Raw genomic sequence first — 22,273 nt, forward strand, 5'->3', positions numbered from 1 at the left:
TCTAGATAATACGCTAGCGTGCGTTTACAGTCCAAGGTGTGTAAAACTTGTTCACCTTGGTGAGAGTGAGATCTTGGAAAGAATGTGGGCAAATTTATAGACTGATTCAACTGAAAATCTGTAACCACCTTGGGAAGGAATTTAGGGCGAGTAAGGAAGACCACTCGGTCACACAAATGGCGTAAAGCTCCTAACATTACTACCTTAACAGACTACAGAAGTACCCTTCACTGCTACAGGAACCTCATACTACGGACCAAAAGAGACTTCTTCACGTAGAATCCATGACATTAAATTCAATGCCAAGGCTCTCTTCTCCTATGTCTCCCAACTCACAAAAACGTCCGCCCCGGTTATCCCAGATGAACAAGCACAAACCAAAGCAGAAGAACTCGCTATTTTCTTTCAGAAAACAATTTCAAATACTCTGGCTCTGCTGCTCCCTAACACAACCCCTCCCCCGCCTATTCCCACCTTTCACCCCTACCCCAGAGCCAACCTAGATACCTTTGAACCCACCTCATCCAAGGAGATCGAATCCCTCCTAAAGAGACTGAAACCATCCAGCCACCCGTCAGACCACATACCCACAAAACTTTTGCTACTTATCCCAGACATCATTTCCAGACCCCTGGCAGACATCATAAACTGTTCTCTATCCCATGGAATATACCCAGACGCACTAAAAACTGCGACTCTCAAACCCCTCCTGAAGAAACCCAACCTAGACACACAGGAACTCTCCAATTTCCACCCTATCTCCAACCTCCCTTTTATTGCTAAAATCACTGAGAAGCTGGTCAACATCCAACTTTCGGACTACCTTCTTGATGAACACAAAATTCTCTATCCCTCTCAATATGGTTTTCGCAAATCCTATAGTATGGAATCCCTCCTCCTTTCCCTCACCGATCACATCATCATGGGCCTGGACAAAGGGCACTCATTCCTTCTAGTTCTACTTGACATCTCGGCACGTTTCGATACGGTGAACCACGCCATTCTGTTAAACCGCCTCTCAGACTCTCAGGATCTGTACACAGATGGTTCAATTCCTTCCTAAGCAATAGAAGTTTCAAGGTCAAAATCAACAATAAAGAATTGCCCAGCATCAACTCTTCGGTAGGAGTTCCCCAAGGATCCGCCTTATCTCCCACCCTCTTTAACATTTACCTCCTTCCCCTCTGTCATTTACTAATAAACCTTAAATTAACACACTATCTCTACGCAGATGATGTACAGATTCTTATCCCTATAAAAGAATCTTTCTCAAAAACTCTCATATTCTGGGAAAATTGCATCCAATCTATTAACCACCTCCTTAACAGCCTGAACCTAGTCCTTAATGCCGCCAAGACTGAAACACTTATTATCTCCTCGGACCTCACTTCTACCTCACCTCAGCTCCCCCTCACTACCCAAATAACTCAAGTAAGAGACCTCGGAGTGATCCTTGACAACCGTCTGAATTTAAAGAAGGCCATAAACAACATAACTAAAGACTGCTTTTACAAACTTCAAGTCCTAAAAAGGCTTAAACCTCTCCTCTACTTAAACGACTTCAGGACAGTCCTCCAAACCACGCTCTTCGCCAAGATTGACTATTGTAATGCACTTCTCTTGGGGTTTTCCCTCTCAACCACAAAACCACTACAGTTGCTACAGAACACGGCAGCCAGAGTCTTGACAAACACTAATCGTGGAGACCACATCACTCCTGTCCTCCGGAACCTACATTGGCTACCAATAAACCAAAGAATTTTATACAAATCCCTCACCATAATCCACAAATCTATTCACAAACAACTCCAGCTTGACCTCCAGATCCCTCTCAGACTCCACACCTCCTCCAGACCGATTAGAGAATTGTACAAAGGAGCTCTACACGTTCCCTCAGCCAAAGCCTCACGCCATACAGCCACTAAAGAACGAGCATTCTCGATAGCAGGACCTACCATTTGGAATACTATTCCACCAGACCTCAGACTGGAACCCTGCCTACAAACATTTAGAAAAAAACTCAAAACATGGCTTTTCCGCCAAGCTTTCCTATAATCAGTCCAAACCTAGGATCCTCTCATTTTAAACTCTCCTCGCTATATATGTAGCGAAGTCCTATATATTCACAAAGGTTATCTCTCTCTTCCTCTTTCCTAGTCTCCTTTTTCAGATTCCAAGTTTCTACACCTTGTTAAATGTTAACTTTACCTCCTATTAATGACATCTTGTTAATCTGTCGTTAATGAATGTTACCCCCCAGGTTCTATGTAAACCGACCTGATATGATCCATATCATGAAGGCCGGTATATAAAAGAATTAAATAAATAAATAAATAAAATGTAGGAACCTGGTATAGGGTGAGTATGTTACAAGTACTTGTAACTCACTAACTCTTCTAGCAGATGTAATAGCTACTAGGAAGAGAACTTTCCATGTAAGAAATTTAACATCGCAGGAATCTATGGGCTCAAAAGGAGAATGCATGAGCCTTGCTGGGACTACATTAATGTCCCATTCTGTAACTGGTGGCCACAAAGGGGGTTTAAGTTGAATTAAACCTCTCATAAACCTACTGACAAGGGGTTGCGCTGATATCGGAGCATCCCCTACTCCCTTGTGGTAAGCTGAGATTGCATTCAGGTGTACCCTTGCCGAAGAAGTATGGAGACCAGAGTCTGAAAGGTGCCAGAGATAGTCTAATAAAGATCATGTAGGACAGGAAAAAGGGTCAAGATTTTTCTGTGTGCATCACATGGTGAATCTTTTCCACTTACAATGATAGGATTTTCGTGTGGAAGGTTTTTGAGATGCTACAAGCACTTGAGAGACATTAGTTGAAAGATTCAGTGGTTACAGGATCAAGCTTTCAACATCTAGGCTGTGTGGGATAGGGTCTGAATGTTGGGATGGCGCAACCTGCCCTGGTCCTGAGTTATGAGAGTTGGTGCTGTGCCCAGGCGAATTGGTTCCCTTATCGAGAGGTTGAGAAGTATGGGAGACCACACTTGTCGAGGCCAGTACGGGGCTATGAGAATCATTGAGCCCTTGTCTTGTTGTAGCTTCATTAGAGTTTTGGCTATCAGCGGTATCGGGGGATATGCGTATAGGAGGCCTGAGGTCCAGGGGCGAGCAAAGGCGTCCATGGATAACTGGTGTGTCTGCTTGGGTAGGGAGCAGAATCTGTCCACTTTGTGATTCAGTTCGGATGCAAAGAGGTCCATTGTTGGTTGACCCCAGAGCTGGAATAATTTGTTGGTTATTACAGGATCCAGGGACCACTCGTGGGGATAGAACTGATGACTGAGGTGATTCGCAACTACGTTGAGTATGCCTGATAGATAAGTTGCTCTGAGAAACATGGAATGTGACAGGGCTCAGTCCCAAATCTGCGTGACTTCTTGGCAGAAGAGATAAGAGTCCATGCCTCCTTTTTTGTTTAGGTACCACATGGCAACTGTGTTGTCCGTCTGTATGAGAACAGTCTTGTGTGAAAGGCAGTCCTTGAATGCATAGAGAGCATAACGTATAGCTCGAAGTTCTAGGAAGTTGATTTGAAATGTTGCTTCGAGTTTTGTCCAAGTACCTTGAGTCTGAAGATTTTCTATATGTGCTCCCCAACCCAAGGTGGATGCATCTGTAGTTAAAGTCATTTGTGGAACTGGTTGCTGGAACAGTAGGCCTGTTAACAAATTGTTTGTGTTTGTCTACCTGAGGAGAGATAAACGTAACTGGTGGGTTATTGGAATCAGAGACGACAGCGGTTGAATGGCTTGGAGCCACTGTGATCTCAAAGTCCATTGTGTCATTCTCATGGCTAATCTGGCCATAGGGGTGACGGGAACCATGGAAGCCATATGGCCCAGCAGAATTAGGAATTAATGGGCTGTAGCTGTTTTCTTTGTGCGAGAGATGTCGCAAGTTTGGAGAGTGTGTCTGCGCGGTCTTTGTGTAGGAAGGCTTTTGCTATGGTGGTGTTCAACTCTTCTTCAATGAACTGTAAAAGACGAGATGGTAGGAGGTGGGATTTTTGGTAGTTGATCAGAAATCCCAGCGAGTGAAGCAGATTGATTGTAATTTGGAGAGAGAGTCGAAAGCTCCTTGTTCGGACTGGTTCTTGATGAGCCAGTCGTCCAGATAAGGAAAAACGTGTATGCTTTTCTTGCGTAGATGAGCCGCAGCTACTGCTAGGCACATTGTGAATACAAGGGGTGCCGAGGCCAGTCTGAAAGGCAGAAACCGGTATTGAAAGTGATGATGTCCCACTAGGAAACGCAGGTACTTGCGGTGAGGTGGGAATATTGGAATGTGAGTGTACGCGTCTTGAAGATCCAGAGAACAGAGCCAAACTCCTTTTTTCAGAAGGGGAAGCATGGTGCCCAAGGACACTAACCTGAATTTTTCTTTTCATAGGAATTTGTTGAGATTTCGGAGGTCTAAGATGGGGAGGAGGCCTCCTGTTTTCTTTGGAATGAGAAAATAGCGTGAGTAGTCTCCTCTGCCCTGCTGGGGGGGCATAAGAACTTCGAGCCCATCTCACAGTTTCAATTTTGTCTGCCCTTTGGCGTCCTGCCCTGGGCGGCATTTTTCCACAGTGTTTACAGATAGCCTGGGCCCAGACACACATAGCAGGCAGAGTGGCCATCCATCAGCGACATGATTTTGCCACGGGCACAGGGTTTGAACCCCGATGGCCTGGGCTCTTTACCTTCCTTCCTCCCATTGGGATTCTGTTCTGTTTTCTGAACTTTCCATCGCAGAAAACATTTTTCTCTGAGGAGATGAGAAGCTCCGCGTGTGCTCCCGCGTGCGGAAAAAAACAGACTGGAGAGAATCTGCTTTTCCTATGCGGGAACTCATGTGCAGCCGCACAGAGTTGAACTCTGTGTAATAGCTTTGGAAAGCTCCGCCTTCCCATGCCTGATAGCCCAAGACAGCATGGCTGATTCAGCCCTGCTATCGACGGGAAATGACAAGATCCTAGAATGCTTTTAGACAACTGTTGTCAGGGCTTCATTTTTTCAGTTATGGTCTTCATTTTTTTTTTTTAAATAAGGATGATCTAGCATCAGTTATCCGTGCTCTGATCACAACTTGACTAGATTATAATTCTCTTCTTATTGAACTGCCCAAAAAAACAACTTTATAGACTGCAGCTTGCACAAAACACTGCAACTCATTTATTGCTTGGATTGAGGATGACAGCATATGTTAGCTTCGGTTTGCTTCTTGACCTTCTTTTAAGGTGTTGTCCCTGATTTTTAGAACAATAATGGTCCTAAATGCATAGACTGGAGTCACGTGCCAAAATGAATGTTGCATACTTCTGAGGATTTACAGTGCATCTTGTGGTGCCACTTCCTTCTTAGATGGCTGCTTAAGGCCAGTAAGAGCAGGGCTGGATTTCAGATTCTAGCACCCATAGGCAATGTGCTGCAGCAATGCCCTTTTAAAGCTCTGCTGGCACTTAGCCCTAAAGGAAGGAGATGCAGGCTTCTTTTTTGGCCTGGATATTTGGTGCCCTAGGCAGTTGCATTTTGAGTAAATTCTGGCTTGAGTAAGAAACCCTTTTTCTGTGCTGGACTAGTACTTTAGAACTAATTATTGATAGGCAATTAGCCAGCAGCACACTGCAAACTAGCTGTTCTAGGTTAGTTTTCATAATTGCTATTGTAATTTCTTATTGATTAGTATTTGGCTGCCCAATAATACCTACAGTACCTAAATGTAATCTGCTTTGAAGTGTCTGAAAGGCAGAATTTAAATAAAATACATAATAAAACCTTATTAGTACTATTTGTGAAGATGAATTAAAAATCTCTCCCCTTACCGGACAACTGTAACATTTTCCCTAGTGCCAATACTTTAATTTGTAAAGTCAATCATGTTCATTGAACTAACTTAAAAATGGTGACTAGCTTTCAAGAGTTATGCTTTCACAACTTGTGAAAAACAGCCAGCAATTGATCACATATTTTATCGATTATCTCTCCCCCTAGGAATTTATGTAAGAGATTGCTCTCAGTCAAAACCAAAAATCTTCACGTGTCTAGCAGATCCACCCAACAGCTAACCAGTCCCTATTCTTTGACGCACACACGGCTCTCAACATTTTATGTTTTTTAACCCCTTTAAGACAAACCAGTCGGCCTATGACGTCGGGCCACCTTAGCCAATGCGTACAGTGTTGGGGGCGGTCTCCTGGGCGGAGCGTAGGTTGCGGGCTGGGACAGGCGAGCTGTGGGCGCGCGGCGAACCTCGAGGTCAGCGGCAGTTGGTAGCAGCAGGGCAGCTAGTGCTGTGGCTCTTTAGTCCGAGTTTTCATTTCGCGGGGCTGGGCCCCGCCCTCCTGACAGGTAAGGGGAGGGGCGTGGCGCCGCCGCGCAGGGAGCGTCTCAGCTCCCCGGGGCTCAGGGCAGGACTCAACCGTGGCTTGGGGGTGCCGGATTCGAGTTTCTAGCGGCGAGCTCCCTGAGTAGCGGCGCTTTCTATTCCCGCTCAGCGGCTGGAAGCTCTGTTACCTGGTTTTCCCGGTTACAAAGCGCGCGTGCGATGTGTCGCGCTACGGCAGCCGGTGTGCGCGCGCCCCCGCCCTGCCGCCCGCGTGTACAAGTAATGGCTTCAGCTGTGGCTGTATGGTATTGCAGATCTGTTGCCACACTGTGCCTATTACTATAGCTGCGCGTGTTAGCGTACATCTGTAGCACTAGTGGTAGATTGTGTACCTGTAGATGTCTGTGGTTTTGTTATAGATATATAGCTACTCCTGTATGTAGTGTAAAATGCCTAGCTACGTGCTTGTATACTGTAGATCTGTAGCTCCATTTATATTCATGATTCCGCATATAGCTGTATGGTTTTTAATATAGTCGTGTGTGTGTATGTAGAAAATCTGCTTAGCGAGTGTATATCCTAATGTGTTCCTGGGAAAAGTGCATTTAAGCAAAATGATGAGGAAAAGAAGCTGGGAGAGTGCCCACTGTTTACAAGTGCAAACAGCAGATATTTTTTTCTTTCCATTTACTAGTCGTTTTAAATAGGGATAGAAGGAGGAGATGATCCCGAATCTCCGTAGATCCGAATATCATTTATTTTGTACTATAATTTAATATTTTTAAAACCTGTCAGATATGCATTTAGTTTCTGTGACTATCACAGCACTAGTAGTGGTGGCACATCATGACGTAGTTTTATGTAGACATGCTGAGATCTTATAGTAATTTTTGTATATTAAAGTATGCATATGATCATGGCATGTACACCACTGTGTGCAGGACTAGCCAGAATAAGGTTTTGTAGTGAAAACCCTTAGTCACAGTTTTACTTTTTCAGTAAAGTCACTCAAGTCTATTCCTCTGCTCTGGCAGCTTGTGCCTTTATTGGAAAAGCTGCAGTGATTAGATGTGGACAGCTAGGTTCCTGATCTAAGAGCTGGGAAATATACACAGTGGGAGTCAGATTTTCTTCTTTTTGGTTTCCGTGGTCATAAGGAGCACATTTTTATTTTGAGACTATATATTGTGAAACTTTTTAACCACTGACAGAACAGGTGTATTTCTTGAGTGTTTTGAGAACAGAAATCTCCTTTCTTCACATGTGATTGCTCTGCTGGAAAGAAGGAAGCTTCTATATCTTGTAGATGTGGCACAGTCATGTCCACAGAAGAATTGTGGGGAGGTGTTGAGTGGAAGTTGGATTAGCATCTAGTATAATTAGCAGAAACTTAGTTGTTGGTGTTAAGGCATTACCATACATAACACCCTAGTCACAAAAATTTATCAGGACTGAGAACATGGTATTAAAGGCATAATGCATCATTAATTTTATGCTTCTCTCTACAGTTTTCCTTGCTAAGTGCAAAAGCACAATACATTTCATCATCCTGGGGCTCAAGTTCAGCCTTCAAACCCAGGATGCTCCTTGAGACCTTGGGCAAGTCACTGTACTCTCTTGCCTCAGGTCACAAGAGTACCTGATTCACTAAGGATTTTTCCCATAGACAGAAAATGGGAGAATGAATCTGGTCCTTAGACTGTAAACCCTTTAAGGCAGGGGAATATCCTACTATACCTGATTGTAACCTGCTTGAGTTTGGAAAGGCACGTAATAAAATCGAAATTTCCATTTGCGGCTGTCTCTGCTGCTGACACAATCCATAAATGCCTTTTTTACTTGGCTTTCTACTAGTTCTCCCCAGCCAGAGCTGTCCTCAAGGGGCCTTGGCTCCTTTCTGACTATCGAGACAGCCCCCTGGACTTAAGATACTACTCATTGGCAGGTTTAACAAATCCTATGCTTCACAGAGTGGGTGGAGGCTGACACTTCAGATCTTTCTGCACTTGAAGGGGTAACAATGTTCATTTCGTTCTGGCAGTAGGATCAATCTCTGAAGCAGTACTATCAAATTTTTCACGCACTGAGTTTTGGAGTCTAGGTTGGCTGAGGCAGCCCTGGCTGGGATCCTGACCGTGGTGTTCAGGTCTATAGCTGTTGTGAGTGTTACCCAAGCTCTGTGTGCTCCTTGTCTGTACTTGTTTCAGTATTGCAGCTGGGTCTTTGCAGAGGAGGAGAAGCTATGAATTGATCTATCCCCCAAGATACGCTTGTGAAAATTTGGAGGGCAATTATTGGAACTGAATGATACTCATCAATGCTGGTTCTGGGATTGGTACAATTTGTAAATTGTCCTATTGATCAGATTTTATTATAAGTATTTTCAAAATATTTTGGTACATGGCCCGATCACTTCACAGTGAATTTCAGATTCCTTTGTGTTGGGTTATGCACCTCTGACAGCAGATGGAGACTGAGCAAAAGCTGATGTGACGGCTATATAGCCCCACCCCCAACATCAACCCGCCAGTATTCTCCGTCCCCAGCAGATGGTGGACATGCATTTTCTTTGGGGGATTGTCTGCAAGTAAAAAATAAAAATGAAGAAAGAAGTTGGAAAGAAAATGTCTATATAGCACTGGTTGCCTCCTGAAGTGATATTGTGTGGTCCCTCCCCCAGTAGAGTGCTTTAGTCTGGTAACCTTGACTGGCATGGCCTAAATTCCAATTAGTGATTGCAGGCCGAGAGAGGCTTGGCAGTGAAGGCTTTAGCCCTCTCCTCTCACAGCCGGGACCCGTTCCTGTTCTCATCCAGGGAGAGCTGAGCTCAGGTAAAAGTTTTTAACTTTAAAAAAAAAAAAAAAAGTTAGCAACAGGATGAAGAGTCTCTTTTTTTCCCTTGGCTTTCGGCTGCCCCTCTCACTTCTCTGAGAGGTGAGGTGAGAGTGCAGGCATGATGGGTTGAGCAGCCATTTGGCTAGGCCCCACTTCGTCTTCTCCCATTTTGGTGCGCGGTAGACCACGGTGTACTTTTGCATGCTTTTTTGCTATAGATCGTAGGTGTGTGCTTGTGCGTCTGGGTGTGCGCCCATTCTCATTTGTGTGTGCAATTGGGCATTCTTCATTCTGGATGTACATCTTGTATACCCAGTTTAGGTACCTGTCCTGGGGCATCCAATAGGACGAGTGGCCTAGGCGCATGGGCTTGTATGCACATTTTTTGTGCATACATATTAGGTGCTTGTACGCGTGGGAAAACTATGCGTGAGCCTTCATTGGGCTGTGCACTTATAGCTTGGCGCCTGCAGTGAAGAAACCTAAGCGCCTATCTGTGCTGCCTGCCACATCAGAGCCATTCAGCTGGGGCTTACTTTAAGCCTGTGCCAGTACTACCTGTATATTCTGATATTTGCCTCCTTCCGATTTTGCCGGCGATGGTCCATCTCCTTGGTCTGAGGGGAATGGGACCCAGGGAATCTCTTCCTTTGATTGGCTTGCAGGATGACAGATTCAGGCCTGGAATGGACTCTACCTCCTTTTCCTGGGTGGAATTCTTCCAGGGATTGCAGATATTTTTACAGGGCAGGGCTGCTGGAGCGGCAGTTCCTACTAAGGTAGGCCCATCTGCTCCAAGTGCTGCTCTGCCTGTGTCCACGTGAAGCGGTTTTGTCAAGAGTCTGGTGGCATTGGGGATGATCTAGGGACTGTAGTAGAATTGGGGGCTGCCTTCTTGGCTGATGTGGGCTGTGACTTGATACGCACAGCTGCGAGAGGAGATGCTTCAGTTATTGCGGCCAGGTGACAGCTATGGCTGCACAACTGGTCCACAGATACTATTTCAAAGTCCAATCTGAGTAAGCTGCCTTGCAAAGTCTCGCTTTTGTTTGGCAGTGAATTGGGGAAAAAATGGCATGTAAATGGGGAGAGACCCAGGTACTACATTTGCTGGAGGCTAAGAAGCCAGTTTCCAGGACTTCTCGGGCGAGTGGCCGCTCTCAGGACTACTGGTGTTTTTGGCCTTGTAGGGGAGGTTCTTCTCAGAGACTCTGTCCCTTCTGCAGACCTCAGGCCTTTCACCCCCCAGGTTCTCAAAAGGATATAGACTCCTATCCAGTGAAATTTTGCAGGCTCACCTGGTGATGTGGGAGATAGCTGGTGGTCTATCCCGGTTTTATTACAGATGGGCCCAGATTACTTTGGATCAATGAGTCCTCAAAGTGGTTTGGAACGGCTGTGCTCTAGATTTTCTTTACATTCTTCCGGAACTCTTCATGGTCTCTCCATGCAACTCCCCTCAAGGGTGGAAGTGAAATTACAACGGCTGTTGATTCTGAAAGCTGTGATTCCCCATTCCCGAATTGTAGCAAAATATGGGCCGATATCACATTTATTTTGTCATGCCCAAGAAGGAATGTTCATTTTGGCCCATACTGGATCTCAAGGGCATCATCCGACATCTACGAGTCATGCATTTCAGGATGGAAAAGGTGTGCTCTGTCATGGCGTTTCAAGCAGGGGAGTACTTCTTGTCTCTGTATCTTATGGAAGCGTATCTGCATATTCCCATCTGGCAGGAACATCTTCCGATTTGCCATCTTGGATTGTTGTCACCTATTTCAGGCCTTGCCTTTCAGATTAGCCACAGCTCCCAGGACTTTTTCCAAGATTGTTAGTGGTAGTGGCAGCCCTTCTCAAGGAGGGCATTCTAGTTCACCCCTATCTGGACAACTGGTTTGAGCCAAGAATTTGGAAGAGAATCTTCAGTTATCATGCAGGTTGGTTTCCTTGCTACAGGAACTAGGCTGGGTGGTGAATATGGCTAAGAGCAATTTGCCGTCCCAGACCCTGGAATATCTTGGGGTTCGATTTGATACAAGGCAGAGTGTTTCTGCTGGAGTCTTCGATACACCCGTTGATGCTGCATGTCCGATCCCTGTGGAACTCTGTTTGGCCGACCATGTGTTCTTATCTACAGGTCCTGGGGTTGATGGTTGCCACATTAGAATTGGTTCCCTAGGCGAGGGTACATATGTGCCCTCTTCAGCACGCTTTGCCCTCCCGATGAGTTTGCAGTCGCAGAACTATGCGGTGTGGCTGCTCCTTCTGTTAAAGATGAAATCCCTTTTGGACTGGTGGTTACATGTGAACCATCTCAGGAAGGGAATTTCCCTGATAAAGAACATAAGAGAATGCCATACTGGGTCAGACCAAGGGTCCATCAAGCCCAGCATCCTGTTTCCAACAGTGGCCAATCCAGTCCCTAAGAACCTGGCAAGTACCCAAAAACTAAGTCTATTCCATGTTACCATTGCTAATGGCAGTGGCTATTCTCCAAGTGAACTTAATAGCAGGTAATGGACTTCTCCTCCAAGAACTTATCCAATCCTTTTTTAAACACAGCTATACTAACTGCACTAACCACATCCTCTGGCAACAAATTCCAGAGTTTAATTGTGCGTTGAGTAAAAAAGAACTTTCTCCGATTAGTTTTAAATGTGCCCCATGCTAACTTCATGGAATGCCCCCTAGTTTTTCTACTATCCGAAAGAATAAATAACCGATTCACATCTACCCGTTCTAGACCTCTCAAGATTTTAAACATCTCTATCATATCCCCCCTCAGCTGTCTCTTCTCCAAGCTGAAAAGTCCTAACCTCTTTAGTCTTTCCTCATAGGGGAGCTGTTCCATTCCCCTTATCATTTTGGTAGCCCTTCTCTGTACCTTCTCCATCGCAATTATCATCATCCTGGGGCTCAAGTTCAGCCTTCAAACACAGGATGCTCCTTGGGACCTTGGGCAAGTCACTGTACTCTGTTGCCAGATGGACTCTGGACTAGTGGGTTAAGTGCTCCTCTGCTAGCAGATGGGAGACGGAGTCAGATTTCAAAGCTGATGTTACCCTAGATATACCCCTGCCGTGACCTCAGCTCCTCAGTATCTCTCCGACTCCCTAGCTGATGTGGACACTATCCCCTCACTAGCATGGTGCTAGCGGGATTATATAAAAAAAAAAAAGCATTTTATCTTAAGATTTAGCCCTCCTCTCCTGCGCTGATACCTAAGGATCCCTCCCCCAGTCGAGAATTCCTGAGGTGATTTCCGATCCCTCAGATGTACCTTGGTCCAGGAGCTGGCTCCCGGCGTGGAATTAACCACTGAAGTGGCTTAATGGCAGTGGGTGCAAAGCCGAGCACAGCGGTGAAGGCCAAAGCCCTCTCCCTCCGCAGCTTGAGATTCTGTGCACTCAGCCAGTAAACGCTGAGACAAGGTAAGTAAAAATCTTCAATCCAGAGAAGGGCTGCGGCGAGTCTTCCCCAATCTCTTTGCTTGGCACGCCGTACAGACTCCGTTCTTGATCCCGGCGAGGTAAAAAGGGGAGGGGTTCCAAACGGATTGAGCAGCCTTCGATAGGCTAGGCCCCGTTTCCGGCTTGGTGGGTCAGCCACGTGGCGATCTATGGCGATGCCATCTTGCGCGTGGTGGGCTGTGGCACCATCTTCCCCCCCCCCCCTTCGGTACGCGTGGGAAAGGCCAGCCTCTTGAGTACACAACTTCACGCATATCGAGGTGCATTACCTGTGCGCGCCGGACACCAAACGCACATACACAGAGGTGATGGCCCCAGCAGCAAAGAAGCTCAGATGATACTCACTTTGCGCGGCCTGCCACATCAGAGCAGCACAGCCCAACCTGGAGTCCTGCCTGTGCCAACACTGTGAGGAAGCCCACGGAAGACTAGATTCTCAAAAGTTTTCAAAGTCTGGTGCATCCCAGTTGGAGGACGGGTCGGCAATGACTTTATCTGACAGTTCCCTGGACTAAACAATTCTGAAATGGCGTCTTCACTGCGAGAGGGCATTTTAGTAACCCCCCTACTCCAGCTCCCCCAGGGATAAACTTGGATCCAGGGGCCTTCTCTTGGTTGGAATTTTTGCAGGGACTGCAAGCCTTCATTAAGGCGCAGTCAGCCTCTGCCACGACCCGGGCGGAACCCCTGCCGGGGGCACCTAATCCCCCCCCCCCCCCCCGGCTCTGCCCGGGGGCTTCGAGACATGCCTCACCTCAACAAGAGTATCCCGGACAAGGACCCAGATTCCACAGATGACAATGAGGGCTCACTGGAGGAAGGGGACATCCCTCCAGGCTTGGAACCATACTGAACCATGCTTCGCTTCTTCTGCAGGAATGAATTGCCAGCCCTTGTCTCCCAGACTCTGAAGACTCTCTGGGGATTCCAGGCATGGACCTGATGGCGGAACCGAAGAAGAACCCCATCCTGGTGTCCCTTCGTAAAGCCTCTTGCTATTTCCCAATGCTAGAAGCCACCCAGGAACTGATTGACCTGGAATGGAATGCCCCGGAGGCGAGCTTTAAAGGAGGACGGGCCTTGGAAGCCTTGTATCCTCTGGAACCCACGACCAAGGAATGCCTGCGTTTCCCGAAAGCGGACGCCATGGTCTGTGCCGTCTCGAAGCGAACAACCATTCCTGTTGAGGGAGGGGCAGCGTTGAAGGATGCTCAAGATAGATGATTAGAATCCATCCTTAAGCAAGCCTTCAACGTGACAGCAATGACACTGAGATTGCTTCCTGCTGCGCTCTGGTGGCTCACTCCTGCTTGCTTCTCTAGAGAGATGCAGATAGTTCCACAGCATACGTCAGAGAACCTGCCGCAGCCTTCCTGGCAGATGCAAGCTCAGACCTAGTGCGTATGTCAGCCAGAGGAGTAGCCTCGGTAGTGGCAGCCAGAAGCGCCAGAAGGCAATTATGGTTGTGGAACTGGTTAGCAGACGCAACCTCTAAGGCAAACCGCACAAGAATGCCCTTTAAAGGATCTCTCCTATTCGGAAGCGAATTGGAGAAACTAGCCAGTGAGTGGGGCGAATCTCCAGTACCTCGTCTACCGGAAGACAGAGGAAAGAGATCCCAGTGCCCCTCTCCCAGGAGAGCCCAGGGCAAAGGCTCCCAACACTTCTAGCCCTACAGAAACACGTCCTTCCAGACAGCCCGACCTTCTGGGTGCGCTCAGTCCTTTCGGAACAGACAACCCAAAAGAGGAACAGGTCTGGGTGCAGGCTCGACCCAAGCTTCCAAATGAGAATGGGCAGACCCATCCACGGGAAGAGGAAATAGGGGGGTCGATTCTCCCTCTTCTACCAACGATGGGTCGAGATCACGTTGGACAAATGGGTACTAAACATCATACAAGAAGGCTACGCTCTGGAGTTTCCCAGCGTCCCTCGAGACAAGTTTGATATCACCCTGTCACTCCCACCTCAAGACTGGCAGTGGAATCCACACTGACAAGACTATTCAGTCTGAAGGCTATAACCTCAGTGCCTGCACCCCAGCTAAATATGGGGCGTTATTCCATCTATTTTTTCGTGCCCAAGAAAGAGGGGTCATTCCGACCCATCCTGGACCTCAAGAATGTCAGCTGTCATCTATGGATACTACAATACCGCATGAGGCCTATCCGTTCCGTAATAATGACAGTGCAACCGGGAGAGTGCCTAACTCCCCTGGACCTCTCTGAAGCCTACCTTCACATTACAGTCCATCAAGACCACCAGCGTTTTCTACATTTTGCGGTACTGGGCCGCCATTACCAGTTCTGGGCGCTACCCTTCGGCCTGGCAACCGCCCCCAGAACATTCTCCAAAGTTATGGTGGTCATGGCGGCAACACTGAGAAAAGAAGGGATCCTGGTACACCCCTGCTTGGACGACTGGCTGATCCAGGTGAAGTCATCGGAAGAGAGCTGTCAGGTGACCAGCAGAGTCAGGAGTCTCATTTAGGAACTCGGTTGGGTCATGAACATGGACAAGAGCAGTGTACAGCCCTCTCAGTCCTTAGAGTACCTGGGGGCCTGGTTTGACACGAAGCAGAACAAGGTCTTCCTTCCACCACCCCCCCCCCTCCCCCCCGAGGAGGAGGAAACTGATGGAACAAGTACGACCATTAAAGACCAGGTATGGGACTACCTTCAGGTCCTAGACCTCATGGCATCAACTCTGGAAGTAGTACCATGGGCAAGGGCTCACATGTGGCCACTCCAATGCTCCTGTCCCGCTGGAATCCACTGTCCCAAGATTACTCGAGTCATCTCCACCTACCAATGGAGGTATGTTCTCGGCTCCAGTGGTGGCTACAGGAAAACCACCTAAGCAGAGGCATAAGCCTATCCCCACCGAACTGGATTGTACTCACTTCAGACGTGGGCCTCCGAGGGTGGGGAGCCCACTGCCAGGAACTGTCAGCCCAGGGTCAATGGACCAAGGAAGAGGCGAAATGGAACATAAACCGCCTGGAAGCTCTAGAGGTCAGGCTGTCATGCCTGCAGTTCAGCTACAGGCTCAAAGGGCAAGCAATTCGAGTGATGTCTGACAACGCAACAGTGGCCTACATCAACCGCCAGGGAAGAACCAGGAGCCAACAGATGTCTCTGGAGATAGACCCCCTCATGGAATGGGCAGAGGTAAACCTACAAGGGTTTTCGGCCTCCCACATAGCAGGAAAAGACAACGTCTCAGATTTCCTCAGCAGGGAAAGCCTGGACCAAGGGGAGTGTACACTGTCGACCAGAGGCTTCCAGCTGATAGTAAATTGCTGAGGCCTCCCAGCCATGGACCTACTGACCACATCTCACAATGCTAAAGTCCCCTGGTTCTTCAGCCGCAGACGAGAGCAGCACTCCCAAGTGATTGATTGCCCTCGTCCAGAGCTGATCAGAGGAGGATTTACTGTATGCCTTCCCCCCATGGCCTCTACTGGGCAAGGTCATCCGCAAGATAGAACACCTCAGAGGTCTAGTCCTACTAGTGGCTCCGGATTGGCCCAGACACCCATGGTACGCAGATCTGTGCCTCCCTCCACACAGGGACTTTCTCTCGCAGGGCCCGATCCTTCAGCTTTGAAATCTGACTCCATCTGCTAGCAGAGGAACATATAACCCACTAGTCCTAAATCCATCTGTCTACACTAAGGAAAACGAAATTATCAGGTAAGTAATTTCTCCAATTTCCTTTTTTTTTTTTTTTTAAATTTTTTCTTTATTAAACTTTTTCATTACAACCACAAAGTAGTAATACTTTGTAACAGAAATTTTGAGAGTTACATTACAAGGAAACATAACATTTTTACAGAGTAATCAATCCAGAAGCAACATATTCAGACTCTCTATCATCATAGAAGAAATTTAAAGGGGGAGGATAGAAAAAAAAAGAGAACAATAGTACCACTATATAAGGAAAAAGAAAAATAGCAGCACGAGAGAGAAGCCCCACTACCACATCTCAATTTATGACTCACATTCACTATAAATTAATAGCAGGTGCTGACATCCTAGCATTCAGGAACTCCCACAACTGTTCAACACAGAAGAAAATGTTACCCTGTAATTTAATTATGCATTTGCATAGGTATCGCAAAAGAAAACTTGCACCAAGAGAAATAATTTTGGATCTCATATTTAAGAAAGCCTTGCGGCTCTTCTGTGTGGACTTAGCTAAGTCTGGATAGACACGAACTAAGCCCCCCAGGTAGGGAATATTTATAAACTTGAAATAACGCTCAGAATAAAAGGTAACTAACAGAGTTAATCTGCCAGTAACTTCTACTGAGGAATTCTCTATGTATTCAGTTAAGTTGGGGTAGACTTTGCTTCTGAGAGAGAAAAACAATCTTTTCACATAGATAAGCAGCTGAATTAGCCATGCTGTCTGGGTTCGTCTTCTGTGCCACTAGGTGGCGGAGCTCTCTCTAAGTCTAGTAAAGTCTTTCAGCTAGGTGCTCCCTCCTGCATCCTGTCAGGATTGCCTCAGTTTTTTTTCTGTGCGACAGCTAGCCACGCGGAGCTCTTCTCTCCAGAGAGAAAATTACATTTTGTGAGAAAAGTTTCCAGAAGTTTAAAAAAAAAAACAAAACAAAAAAAAAACAACAACCCCAAAACAGGTTTAACATCTACCAGGGTCTGAGTGAATATGCCTCGACCAGGTTTTAAATTTTGCTCCTGTGGCAAAATTGTTGGCCACAGATGGCCACATCTCCTGTTATATATGCCTCAGACCACAACACGACCAAAGAAATTATGTGTACTGTGGATGCATGTCCCCACGGGACCAAAGACAATGGGCTGCGAAGATTCAGGACCTGCAATCCAGGGCTTCGGGCTCTTATGCCCCTTCAGAAGCCTCTGTCCACTTTTCTCTAGGTCCTAAATGGAGAAAGAAGGCTCCTTCTTCGAGGAGGGCCTCCTCTATCGATCTCCCCCCCCTCCCCACCAGATCAGGACACTGACCGTTAAGCGCCAGCAGGGATTTGCCGCATGTCGGTGGCATTGCGGCCACATGTTTGACTGACGCGCTCTGCAAAATTGACGCATCAACGCTTCGAAGCATCGACGCACCAATGCATCGATGCAAAGATGGTGCTGCGTCGAAGAGTCATCAACCCGCTGGCGCACCATTGATGCACCCGACACAGAGACAACATTGCAGCGTAGTCTGCTTCGGACGACGCACCTGTTCCTCCCTCAACGCAGCTGACACACAAACAGCCAAAGAAGCACCATTCTTGACACGAGACGCAGAGAGGATTCACCACCCTTATTGGTAGAATCTGAGCGTGAAGTTTCACCACTACATCTCTGACACATCTCCTTAGTCACCAGGAGCATCGTCATCTCTTTCCTTATCCTCGAATGGTGAGCATGTTCTAGGCAAAACACAAGTGGATGTTCTGCGTTCCATTCTACTGCCAATGCCTGATCCATCTCCTGCCCCATCTATATCTGGGTTAGCGACACAGGCTATATCTCAGATTACAACTATTCTCACACCGTTTTTACAGTCAGTGGAAAAGTCTTCTTTACCACTCACAGTGCCTCCACCACTACCACAGTCAGTTCCAGAGGATCCAATCTTACCCAGTCCAGCACCGAAGGACCTCCCGACTTTACCTTCACCTATTGTAGAGGAAATTTCTGATTCCGAAACTTCTGAAATTCTTCAACCGGCTACCCTTCTGACCCAACAGAAGTGCATCCAAAGCCTTCTTCACCTCCTGAAGACCTGTCCTATTCGCAATTTATAGAGAAGGTAGGGCAAATGCTGAATGTGGAAACCAGGAGGATTCCGGACTCCCGACAAGAAATGTTGGGCATGCTAAAAATTTTTGACACGCCCAATGAACCAGTAGCCTTACCACAACACCCTTTCTTAACATCATTACTGGGAAAAGTCATGGGACACTCCATTGTCCACCCCTCCAACATCTCGAAAGGTGGATCTTAAATAAAGGATGAAAGACTCCTCTTTTCATGCTGCAGTTCAACTTCCGCATCAGTCAATTGTAGTGGAGTCTGCGATGAAGAAAGCTTGCAAGTAGAGAACTCATTCTAACATGCCGCCGAATAAGGATAACAAATCACTTGATGACTTCACAAAGAAATCCTTTCAATCAGCAATGCTCAATACTAGAATTCAAAATCACCAGTTCTACAGAGCTCAATATTTTGTTTGAGAATCTGCAAGCATTAAAACCGCACCTATAACTGGGATCTCCTGATGCGGCAATATCTCCTCAGTACCATAACATAGAGGAGTGACTTAGACACCTTTTAAGATCAATCTACAAGGGCTTCAATGTCTCTTCTAAATCCTGTGCAAATGCCTTAGTGGCCAGACGTCTCGCATGGCTGCATTCCAGCGCCATACGAGATGACGTCCATGACAAGCTTGTGAATTTACCTTGTCTGCCGGATAATTTGTTTGGAGACCAATTCACTACTACCGTTACAAAATTAAAAGAACAAAAAACAGCAGTTCTTTCCTTGACAACCCCTCAGCATTCATCCTCAACATGACAACACTACATCACTTCTGCCCCATATAGAAGGTCAACTTTTTTAAAACCTTCAAGCCATACTCCTATTACAAGCCTCCAACATATTACCCATCGAGGCAACAGCCCTATCAGCAGCAAGCACCACGCCAGCCTGCAAGGACCCCTTGTCAGCCGAGACAACCAGCTGACAGTCAACCACCAAAGCCCCAATCAGGATTTTAAAAATAATTATGCCACTGTCACCCCCCCCGTGGGAGGACGATTGTCCAACTATCTCCCAGCCTGGAGTCAAATCACATCTGATCAATGGGTATTGTCAATAATAAAACAGGGTTATTCTCTTCACTTTTCATCCCTTCCCACCCTTCCACACTGGATTCATCAAAAATCTTTTACACCTCACAAAGCACATCTTCTGTAGGAAATCAAACTTCTCTTACGGAGCAACTGTATTAAGAAGATACCTTGCCTGGGGAAACATCAAGGGTTTTACTTCCAATACTTCCTAATTCCCAAGAAATCAGGAGGACTACGACCAATCTTAGATCTCTGTTCACTCAACAAACACCTCCAGAAAGAGAAATTCAAGATGACTTCTCTCAAAACCATTCTTCCATTTCACCAGCCCAGGGACTGGATGTGCTCACTGGACTTGAAGGATGCATATGCACACATTCCAATGCATCCCAGTTCCTGGTGTTACTTTTGCTTCCAAGCAGACAACCAGCACTTCCAATACAAAGTTCTTCCATTTGGCCTTTCTTTTGCTCAGAGTATTCACCAAATGCCTAGCAGTGGCGGTGGCGTACCTTAGACATTAGGGGGTGCAAATATTTCCCTATCTGGATGATTGGCTCACAGTAGCATCCAATCAAACACTGCTATGAGACAATCTTCTTCAAACAATCTCTTGCCTGGACAGTCTAGGCCTTCTCATCAATTACAAAAAGTCAAATCTGGAACCCACTCAAACCTTACAATTCATAGGAGCCTTTTTCGACACAGTTCAAGACAAGGCGTTCCTTCCTCACCCGAGAGCATTAGCCCTCTCCACACTACATCTCTCCTTCACAGTATGACAGTACCAGCTCGCCAAGTCCTCACTGTTCTAGGGCACATGGCAGCATCCATTTACGTAGTTCCACATATGTGTCTGCATATGTGCCGCCTACAATGGGGTCTCAAATATCAATGGGACCAATTTCTCCACTCGTTGTCCACTCCAATTTCCATGACCATCAGCATGAAAAGGGACCTACAGTGGTGGCTACTTCCAGGAACACTGCTAGTGGGCTTGCCTCTATGCCCATTATGGCATCAAATCATACTAACCACATGCTTCCCCCAAGGGACGGGGAGCACACCTGGACCACTTTCAGACACATCTTAAAATGTCACTTATCTGGCTAATTCAGATAGCCCGATAAGTCTAAAAAGCACTACTTATCCAATTATCTAATTTAGCTGGATAAGGAGCGCTTTAAGATTTATCTGGCTATCTAACTTAACTGGGTAAGTGCTGTACTTAGGTTCTGACCTATCTGGCTATCGAGATAAGTGCAGTACGTATTTGCCCGGATGCATGTTGCAGGATATATTTGTGTTTATTTGTAACCTGTGTATATCATATACGTGCAGGTTATAAAATATAGCAGTAGATTTACACATCTATATGGGGGCACTTGCAGCTGTTTGACAGTTATCCTCTTGGTTTATCCCATTATCTGACCTGAGGTATTGAATTGGTTGGGTAATATATCAGTTACTGTAAATGGATTGGAATAAAATTTCTGTATATCTCTTTTTGGCAAGAATAACAGACTGCATCACACATTAGGTCAATTAGTTTATCTTGGCTATGATATTACAAATTATATCACTGACAGCAGGATCTGTCAAATGCCATTATTATGGAATTCATGATCCTCATGCCAACAAAGCTGCTTCCAGTGATATCTGATGAATAACTTAAAAATGAAATGTTATTGACACATTGAATATATCCCTACTCAGGCGGGAGTGCTGGTCAGTGGAAGGTAAAGGGAGCTTTCTTAGAAATACAGTATGTTCTATTATAACATATGTGAGAGAGGTAGTTTCCAATGAGTATTTTTGCCTTTCATTTCCTGTCAGAATAAATAGATGACGATATCAAATGTCGCCAGATCATTAAGTTACAGGAAGTCAAACCTGCCACAGTAAATTAATTTCAGAATAGTAAACTTTTAAAAGTGAATTTTAAAAGCCCATTAGGCATTAATTAGTGGATGTGCGAATATGTCAGGCTTGTACATGCCAAATGGATTTTAAACACTGCCCCGATACGTGCGTAAATGTTGCAATGCCCATATCTCAAAGGTAGGGCATGGTATTTCGGGGTGTGAAGCTGAGCTATGTGCATACTTACGCGATCCGAAGCACACCAAGGCCCCTTACCATATAACTTCACTTCTACTATGGGTGCCATGTAAGTTTTAAAATAAAGATAAATAGGCATGGATAGGGATAACTGTCGGGAGTGAAAACTATTAAAACAGGGTGGTGTGGAAGACCTATCTCTTAACTGGGCAAACTAGAGCTGAATTGGTAAAACTGGAAATGGTGTCTATGCACACCCCTTTTAAAATCCCTTTATGTGGTAGATGTGGCATTTGTGTGCACTTGCGCATGCCTACTTAAAATTTGGCACACATGGGTGTGGCTAGGCTATTTTATATCATGCGCCCATAGACACGTGTAAGTTTTATAAAATAGCTGTGTCCCTGGGTGCAGGCCGACGAACTCTTGCACATATGCACCCGCATACCAGTTTGCAAGTTACTGTCCCTGTGGTTTATGATTATTACTGAACTTTTGCATTTATCTGGACTTCCTTCTTGAACTTCATTATAAACACTGATGTGATGTTATAAAGCTAGAATTGGTTGGATCCATCCTGAATACTTTGACATTTACAGATTTCTGCAAGGCTGGCAAGTACACGTTATTTGTGTGTGTTTCATATGTTAGGACCAAGAGGAGACTTTTTGTTTGAGTTGAAGCTGACGTGTGGCACTTTAGTGTAGTACTTCCCATTCTTTCTAAGCCCAGGAAACA

General features: G+C 46.1%; 1 protein-coding gene across 2 annotated transcripts in view; it reads left to right on the forward strand.

Moving 5' to 3' along the window:
* The first annotated feature begins 6,188 nt into the window (after nucleotides 1-6,188).
* Nucleotides 6,189-22,273, forward strand: part of C1H20orf27 (chromosome 1 C20orf27 homolog) — a 162,155-nt gene continuing 146,070 nt past the window's right edge. The window contains exon 1 of one of the 2 annotated variants that reach the window (XM_029594186.1): nucleotides 6,189-6,354. The gene's annotated coding sequence lies outside the window, so the exon portion shown is untranslated. Of the gene's footprint in view, nucleotides 6,355-6,480; nucleotides 6,611-22,273 lie in introns of those variants that run through there. The other variant, XM_029594194.1, reaches the window with a different exon arrangement.

This window comes from Rhinatrema bivittatum, chromosome 1, assembly GCF_901001135.1.
Source record: "Rhinatrema bivittatum chromosome 1, aRhiBiv1.1, whole genome shotgun sequence".
NCBI lineage: Eukaryota > Metazoa > Chordata > Amphibia > Gymnophiona > Rhinatrematidae > Rhinatrema > Rhinatrema bivittatum.